A 9,773-nucleotide genomic window follows, 5' to 3' on the forward strand; every position below is an offset into this window, starting at 1 on the left:
GCTTCAGCAGCGCTCACAGGGGAGCTGGCTACTTCCCAGGGCTGTCCCCTTCCCTGGCACCAAAGTGTTGGCTCAAAGCAGGTAGAAAAAAAACCCACCCACAAAAACTCCCCCAAATTTTAAGGGTGTTTCTGACAAAACACCATGGGCACTCAGGGCCTTTCTCAGTATTCAGTAATTCCACTGGAAACATTCACAGACCGAAGCCCACATCAGCTTTGGGGCTCCAATATAAAGGAAGAAATAGCTAAATATCTTATTTTGAATAATTGAAAAGCAATCTAAAGTCATGTTGCAAAACAAATGCACGGTTCCCATTTTACAGATTAGAAAATTTTGATTTCTTAAACCACCGCAGCAATTCAAGACTCTCAATCAAGAGTTTCATGTTTCTAGGTTGGGTTGGTTTTTTTTTTGACCCCATCATAACACTGAATGCATTAAAGCAAGAAATGCCCAAGAATTGATTTATTTTCTTTTCTCTGTACTGAAATGTCTCAACAGTTCACTTTTTCCATTTCAAGTTGCCATTTTTACACAGTTGCAGGCATTATTTAAAGCTATAGAGTTGAAAAGACTCAAAAACCTGGAGAGAATAAGTCTCCTCTTCCCTATAAACATTTGCCATCCATCCCTTTGTGTTCTCATTTTTGGAAGAGAGAAACGAGAGAGAGAGAAGGGAGGAACTGGAGACATGAATAATTTCTTCTTTCTCAAAACCCAAAATGAAAAGAAAATGTGAATACAGAATGAGACATAAACTTTAATTTTTTTCTTTCATCTAGAAATTTCCCATGAAAAGATAACAGTGCACCTCCAGTGCATCCTTCTGTTGAGTTCCTCCGACACACAAATCCTTTCCCTCGCAGCCCAGGCAGGAAGGCAGGGGACTGCAGAGCCTCCCAGGGGGGCGACTGAAAGCCCTTTGGGGTGTCTCTTGTTCTGGATTTGCACAGACATCAGCACCCTGGAGATACGGTCTCTGCAGGATGCTCCAGGTAGGGGAGCCACGCAAGTAATCAGTCCAGCTCTTTAAGACTGGAGTGAGCACAAAATGGGTAATTTCTTCCATGCTTGGATATTCTCCTTGGGGAAACCTTTGCTTCATTAGAGTCAACTGTGTAATATTGCCTTTTGTAGGTGGAAATAGCCATATTCTGCTTGATGTCAGACCAGAAAGATGACTTTCTGTAGGACACAACACAGCAGAGCCTCAACCCACCTGCAAGTTCAGCTCCTACACCCCTCACAGGTTCAGTAACAGCAGCCAGCCCACTGATGTTCCTGCATGGTTTAGCACAGGTAAAAGCAGGCGGGGGTCTTAGATGGTATGAAGTGTAACTGCAGCACTGGTTTCGGCACACCCGACGATAAGCGTGGAGGAGCCATCACCAGATGCTGTCCAGACTCCATGAGCCTGTCCGTCCTTGGGTCATGATCACACTTACTCCATCGTTAGCCCCACTGATTGCTTGGGCTGCTCCCCAAAACCCAAAACTTCATGCCTAAGGGTATAACGGCCCAGCCTGAGCACTACAGGCCTGATTCAAAACGCACTGCAAGGAACAGATGATCCTTCAGTGCTTTTGGTGGTTTTAGATCAAGTCAGTTTTAAGCTGTAGCACGGTAACTTTTGAGCACCCTGGTTTTTAAACCACCAGCTTTGCACCAAGCCAAACCACGACACAAGTGCAGAGAGCCCCCAGCATCAGTGGGCACAGACCTCAAAGTTTGGGTTTATTCACATTTTCAGGCAATAGGTCAACCCACAGTCAACCCACCAAAATGCACTGGTGTTAACAGCGGTGTCTGCCACTGCAGGGCTTGGCTTCACGGCTGTATTCTGGGTCCTTGCATCGAGCACTGCTCAGCATCGGCTCATCCCGGCACACAACGCAGGCCATGGGCATCGGATGCCATATGGCCTCCATACTGAGAAAGGTGGAGCGCACATAGCTGAGCTCCTGAAACTCCCCTGTGCGTTTCTGCACAGCATTTTAAGAAACTTGCTTCATTTGGGGAACAGAAAGAGTTAGCCCTTGCAAACTGACAGCTGGGCTGGCAGCTCCACCCAATTCTGTGTCCCCAGGACCTACCATGAAGGGGATTGGCGTGGCAATGGAACCACTAGGTACCATCAGGTAACGTTAGGTACCATTAGGTACCATCAGGGTTAAAAAGGGCTTAGACACATTCATGGACAACAGCCCCATAAGTGGAGACTGGGACGAATGGAGGCATTCCCATGTCCGTGCTCAGTGCTGCAGCTGCAGGTGCTGGTGGAGTCCCGGGGTAATGGACTGCAGATACGGCCAGGCCCATGTGCTCCTCCAAAGTAGCATCACCCAGCACTGCTTCTGGAGACACAGACCATCTCTCTGACCCTCTACAACATGGGATATCAGTTGCAGAGAAGTACAGCGGTACGCCGAGCTCCCTTGAAGCCCTGCCTTTTCTTATCAGGACCTAAGTATTTGCCCCAGGATAACCTCCAAGTGTATCAAGAACAAAATCCCATTAAATGCTGCCTGTCTGGGAACTGGCTTGACCTTCCCAGATATCTCCATCTCAGAGGTGCAAGGGAACTGTTTGGCTGTGGCAAACGAACCTGAGGGAAGGTTTTCCTCGAAGCCGGATGATATGGTGCGTGCCTGAACTGTCGGCGCTCAGCTGGCAGTTCCTGGAGAGTCACAGGAGCCGTCTGTTCGTGCAGCTTTTCACTATTCTTCCTAATTATGTTTTAGGCATGAAATATGCTCTGGGGTTTCAAGCAGCAGTGAGTACAATCTACTGCCAACATGGCTTTGAATGCACACAGGGCTCAGCGGGGCAGGGCTGAGGGACATGTGGGGCAGGGCTGTCACCCCCCTTGCAGGCAGCTTTGGGGCACACAGCCCGCACAGTCACCGTATGTTTTATCCCCTCATCTCTTTGTTGCTCGTGGTGGGGGAGAGGCAGCATTTCAGAGCCCCGTTACTGGATGTGTGGAGACCTCAGTGCACCTGATATCACAACAGCACAGTTTGTTCTGTATTTCTCAAGTGTCCTCCTCCTCAAAGCAAAGTTTGTCTCTGTGGTTCTCTTGACCCTCTCCACCCTGCGTGTAAGGAGCACTTACTAGTGCCTCGCAAACTCCTCAGGGTTTTCATAGAGACAAGGCCAAAAAAATGAGCTAAATGCATCTCCCAGGCTTCGACCGTATGTGACTGTCTGCAACCATGTTTTGCACATAAATGGTTCAACAGTGCTGCTCGTGCTCTGCTCTCCCAGCCCCCAAAGCACAAGTCATCGTGGCCCGGACAGCCACCAGGCAGTTATGCTCACTTTTGTGCTGGATTTACACCTGGGTGAAAACAAAACTTGGTCTTGCCCTGCCGCAGTCCTGGTGCTGTGGCGGTCCCTGTCCTGCAGTGGCCCTTATACCACTGTGGTCCCATCCCTGTCCTGCTGCAGGGGCCAGGGCTGCAGGAAGGCATCGCCACGCTGTGCAGGGCAAGGTGCACCCTGCACCCGGGGCCATGCACCGCACCCAGCCCAGCCGGTGCTGGGGCACTCAAGCATGCCCACCCCTCCGGCTTTTCATGGCCTTTCACCCCTTGCAAGCCTGGCATTTTATAAAACCAACCCCAAAGCCACACTGGCATGAGGCTGTCGGGTGCTGCAGCAGAGCATCGGCTCAGCTGGCCACCCCGGAGCTGCTGGGCATGGACACAGTCACCCGGGGACTCATTTTTGAGACATCTCGAGGGGCAGCAAGATGGGCAGACCCCAGTTTATTCCTTTCTCCGGGAGCAGACCACTCTTGGTAGTCAGGCTCCCAAACCCACCAGACAGCGGGTGCGAGGCAGGACAAGGACCGCTCTGCCCACAGACCCACACCCAAGCCAGGGGGACCTCGGCGGGCTCGGGGAGGCATTCCTGATTTTTTCCTGGCTTTTCCCACCAGCACCAAAGCATCGGGTTGTGCCTGCCTGGAGGTGTCTCCCCTGCCCGCTGTGTGGGTGCCGACAGCCTCAGCGTTCTCCCCCAGCATCGCTGCTACGCTGCTGCTCTTGCTCACTTTAGCAGCCTTAGACCAAAATCCCCAAGGCAGAGCAGAACCTGGGTGCTACATGGAGCACCCTCCTCCCAGCCTTGCCACTCCGGCATGGGGGATCCAGCTCCCCTCCCCCAGCAAACAGAGCCAGGATGGAGATGGCCCAACAACAGCTGGGGGAGGAGAAGAGCTATTCAAAAACTTGACAAAACTTCTTTGCTAAAATAACTGCTGGTGAGAACCCAGCAAAGAGCTCCCAGCAGCAGAAGAGCCCCATGCCGCAACAAGCCTTGGGCTGCTGGGTCTGGCCGCTGGGGCTGCGGGAGAGGCGGTGAGGGACACGATGACCAAAAAAGGCTGGAGAAGATGAGGGGCTCGACCAAGCACCACCGTTTCAGGGTGAGCACCCCAGCACCTCAGCCCCAGTTATGCAAGCAGCAGGACAGAGATTTCCGGTGATATTTGCAGGGGGAGGTGGAGCCCCCAAGGTGCAGAGGTCCACCTCCCCCCGCAGACCTTTCCACTCGCCGTTTGACAGCGTTTGCTTCTCAGTTTATTATCTTGCGGTTTGAAACAATACAGGAAGGATGTAGGTGTTTGCAAGAAGAAAGAGAAAGAGGAGGGGGAAGGGAGGAGGGCTCGCCAGCCGCTGCTGGGCTCCTCGGCGGGTGTCACTTGCTGGAAACTGCTCTCCCACGCACATTATTAAAGGTGATGAAATTAATTTGGGAGAGAACAGAGCAGAAAAGGGTCAAGTTCCCACCAGAGCTGGACTGGGAGGGGCAAGGATGCTCTCATGAGTACCTTCAACCATGGGCGATGGATATCCTCCATGGCAGCCCAGGCTGGTTCCTCTTAAAAATCAAAAGGAAGCTGCTGATGGGGATGAACTGGGAACGCAGCAGGGACAGGATGAAATTGAGGAACTAGACTAGCCGGGAGCAGGAGTAGGTAGCCCCCAGCCAACAGCCCAAGGACTGCAGGAGGCCCAGCAGCGTGCAGAGAGCTTGGGCAAGGCACTGCCAGGAGCCCAGGTGCTGCGGGTCAGCCCCTGTGGATTTGCCATGAAACACTTGATGGCCAAAGGTACGGAGCCTGCTAGTGCAGCCTACGTAGGTCCCAGTGAATGTCTGCCCCAGTGAATGCACTGAGCACTCAGGAAGGAGTGAAAGCAGAGTGAGGAACAGACAGAGGTGAGCGCTGCATCTCACCCGGTAACAGGGAACATGGCAGGAACAGCAGCGAATGGGTCTGAATCAGGAGCACTCTGCTCAAACCCACTATGCAGTAGCATTCTGACATTTCTCCTAAAGCAGAATAAAAACAAATATTTGTGTAAAATTCCCCGTATTGTATATAACATTCCCCCTTAACATTATTTTGAAAACTTCACTTTGAAAAAATATTAATTGCTTTTTGGAAAGATATCCTCATCTTCAGAAGTATTTTATTGCATCAGTATTATGTTACTGTGGCATCTGAAGCTGGGCTTATAGCAAGACAGCAACAAATGATCAAACTAGTATTTTTTTTTTTCCCCAAGAGAAACCCCTCCAGGCTGCACAGACTGCTGTGGCTCATCTCCAAAGTGCCGGGCACCCCGCGCAGGCGACCATCCATCTCCCGTGCCCGGCCGGCCTGGGAAGCCTGGGACCCAATGCGGTTTCCCCCACAGGGTTTTGTCCCAGATCCGTAGCAGAACCACGGCACCGCAGTGGGGCCGTGGGAGAACGGCAGTGCCTCGGTCCAACCGCACAGTCCTTGAAACCACACGGCAGCTCGGCTCTGCAATGCCCTCCGGTCCCGGGGCACCGATGCCCAGGCACTCAGCACAACCCTCGTCCCTGCAGGGGGGACCCCGGCGCTGGGAAGGGAGCTGGCAGATCTCCGGGGTGGGATCTGAAAGGTGTAGTGCTGCTTCGGTGACAGGAAAGCTGTTCTCTTGAGCGGCGTTATCTCATCTATTTTGCAAATACAAATGTGATAGAAATCTGCAAAATAAGGAATATGCATTAACTTCTGAAAAGTTTTGACTACATATCATTATCTGTAATTTCACTGCTTTGATTTGCATATTCATAAAAGAAACATACAGCACGGATGTGTCAAAGGCTTTCAGATGAACACGAACAAAACCGGCAGACTTGCAAGCTCAGTTCTGAAGTAATTGCCAAGACGCCTTCACTTTCCCTGATGTTAGTGTGATATTTTGTCCCTGAGCTTGCAAAGCACTTCCTAGGTCCTGCTCTGGTTTGCTCAGCTCCGAGGGCGTGAGCAGGCACTTTGGCTGGGCGATGCGCCTTTACGTGCAGGAGAAGCAACCCAGTTGGATAATGCACATGGTCCACAAGCACTAGCAAGACAGCTTGGCGGGTTTTCAGCCCGGACACTGTTATTTGGGCTACCCCAGCTCCAGCAGCACTGAGCATCCACCGACAAGTGAGGTGACGTGATAAGAGATGCCGGGTGGGTGGGCTGCACCCCGACGAGCTTTAGGTGCTCAGCTCGTACGTGCGCCATCCCACCTCATTAGTGGGCACGTTCGAAGGTGTTGTGCAGCCCTTATTTTTCAGCTGTGTGACACAAACAGGCAAACCTGAGGCTGCCGCCCCTGCAGGCAGCCGGGGAGGTGGCAGCGCCTGCAGCACAACTGATAGTAAGGTGATAAAAAGCGCGAGGGACTTGGTTTTTAACTTATTTCCATCCTTTTAAGCTGTTGAGTAGGTGAAGCAACTGCAAGTGCCGCTGCACGGAGCCACTCTTTGTGCTGCTACTCTCAGTATCACAGTGATGTTATTCCACTACTTTTTGGGGCGCTTGTGATTCATATCTGAGTCTCTCCATCTTTATAATACACCTGAACCAAACTCTTTCCTTCCTTTTCCTCACCCCCTCCCTTTACAGAGGAAGAGCTCATCAGAGATGAGGTCCCATGCTTTTTCCCACACCCCTGGGGAGAAGCAGCACCCCACCATGTTTGGGTGTCCTTGGGCTCTGCAGCTGCCAGCGTCCCCCCCAACCGCTTGCACCCAGCTCCAGCAGCACCCGCCGGCACAGAGCTTGTCAAGATGCTTGGAGAAATGCCAGTTGCTGTTGAAGGAAAGCAGGTGTGGCAGCAGGAAAAGGGGAAAATGTTATTTTTCAATTTCCCTCTAACATTTTTCAGGTGGGGAGTAGCAGGGTTTTTTAACAACAGAGAGCAAAGCAGAGCTGACAGGCTCAAATGTACCCTGGTCTTCAATGTTGTTTTGGGTGGAGAGTGTGAATTTTTGGTTACAAAAATAAAATGCTCTGGTTTTGAAAGCTTAACCCTTCCCCTGCCCCCCCCCCCCAACTATCAGAAAGTTAACCATTCTGGCAAAATTTTACAGAAACATTTGGCATTTGGTTGAAGGCACTCTCTTGCTGCAAAGGCGCCCGTGCTGTTCGCTGGCTGTTGGACGTGGTGTGCCGAGACAGAAAGGATTTTCCCCGCGTCATTGCCATGCTCGTGGCCGTGCCTCGTGCTCCTCTCAGATGTGAGCCAAGGGGAAATCTGAGTTTCTTGGGGGATTTTGAGACCACCACTGAACATGGCCGAGCTCAGGCTTCTCCATGCATAGCCAGCACCGACCCCGGCCACTGTCTCACCCCAGGGACAGGGCATCCATGGACCAGCACCACCACGCTGCCTCTCCAGCCGCACTCCCCAGAGCAGCCTTCTGCTGTGGGTACGTCAGCAACTTTGCTTAATTGCTACAAGCATTTTTTTTTCCATCACCAAACAGCTTTTGTTATAGGACATAAATAAATTTGCCCCTTTAGAGAGCAAATGTAAACTCAATAAGCAAAGACACATTCTTGGGTTAACACATCATGGCCATAAACAATGCGGTGGGCTTGCTGCATTGCTGGCACTGGGCTGGGAGCAGATGTGGGAAGGAGCTCGTGCAGGCAGGGATTTTACAACGGTATGGCCGGTTCTCCTCAGAAACGCCCCCAAAATATCCCACAGGCACCTGAGACTGGGGGTAAGTGAACATGAGAGAGAAGGGGAGATGGGTCAGCCCCAAGCTATCAGGATGAGGCATAATCAGTCCCGCTTTTCTTACCCCACAGAGCAAGAGGGATGGTTTGACTGGAAGTATTTCATAATCCTTTCTCCCCCAAAAACAACCTGCAGGAGTTCATGCCCAGTTTCAGACCCAAGCGAGTTTTTTGATGGTCATTATGGTGCCCAGCTGCATGGAGGACAGGAGTTACATTTGTAAGACATCTTCTGAAATTTTAAACTGGAGCAAAAGAGCAAACAGAAAATCCCTAAAAGGAAATTCCAAACAGATGCATTTGTGGTGGACCAAAGGGTTTTACTATGAGATTGACTTCTTAACTATTAGCAACAGAGAATCTACAAAATCTCTTTTGTTTTTTTTTTTTTAAGGCCATTCAAAAGGAGATATTTATTTCTGCAACTGCTGCTTGGAGATATGCCAATATTGCCAGTTATTCCCTTTCGAAGGGAAACAGTGGGAGATCTCCCTGTTTTCCATCTCTGCTCCTGCCAGCTTGTCCCCTCCAACCCTGGGCCATGCCACAGCACAGCCATTGGGACACAGCGCAGCTCCACCAGCCAAAAGCTCCCTGTAACCTGTCACCCTGTCCCCTCCTGCCGCACAGAGCAAATGTCCTCAAAAGAGCGAGGCAGCAAGGAACATGCCCTCCGTGAGACATGGTGTGCCATTTTCTTTTCCAGCCTTTACAGTCCTTCCCCACCTTGGTTGCTGGATGGGGACAGAGACAAGGGAAATGCTTTGACTGTCCAAGGAAAGCTTTAACTGGCATGTGCGAATGCTGATGATGCACAAGTAGGTGCTGGTTTAACTGGGATGGGGTATAGTAGGGTGAGGGGAATCAGCCCATCTCTTGGAGCAGTGTCTGGTGCCCTGATTGCTCCCGTTTCAACCCAGTGTAGCCAAATTTCCCCTTCCTACCATTTAGATCAGAGCCGAATCCTGCGAGTAGGATGTTTTCTCAGAGCCTTTTCATGGGAGGGAGAGACCGAGTGGGAACAAGCGTTACTGCTTCAGCATTGGCCTTGGGTTTGGGGCTGAACCATTCAGGTGCCAAAGCATCTCCTGTCCTAAAGGCATCCCACGTATGGAGGGCAGGTCCAGAGCAGACTCTGGCACCACTTCAGTGAAGTCCACCTGCCACCCCTGTCACTACTGTAGCCTCCCTGGCAAGGGGACAGATTCACATCGCAGCTGGGGAAACCAGTCAGCAGCCCAGGGAGCAGCCTGCACCCCTAACTCGCAGCACCTGGAGCAAAACAGGTCCCCCCCAGCTCTGCAGCCAGCAGGGCTGGAGGGGACGGGGGCTGCAAAGCACAGCCCTGCGAGGCAGGAGGGCTGAGCTGGACCTGCCACACTCCTGCTGCAAGGGCTGAAGCTAAACCTGTCCCTAAACACAGGGCTGCTGGTCCCTCTGTGTTGCAGGGCTTGGTGTTTTCTTTTTTCATGCAGCTGCAAAGCCCCTCCTCTGGCTAGTGTTCAGTTACGTACATGAAGGCAAAAAATAAGCTTGCTTTTTGGTTTTAAAGGGAAGTCTGAAAATTGAAATTCTGCATGCTCAGAAAGCAAAACTGAATACCCAGAACTCAAGATGTATGATTTTTAAAACAGATTTTTCTAGTCATCCACCCAATGAGTGTCACAAATTATGATTTTTTAACATTCAGCATCAACTCCAGGTTACCAAG

Source organism: Ciconia boyciana, chromosome 14, assembly GCF_034638445.1.
Source record: "Ciconia boyciana chromosome 14, ASM3463844v1, whole genome shotgun sequence".
NCBI lineage: Eukaryota > Metazoa > Chordata > Aves > Ciconiiformes > Ciconiidae > Ciconia > Ciconia boyciana.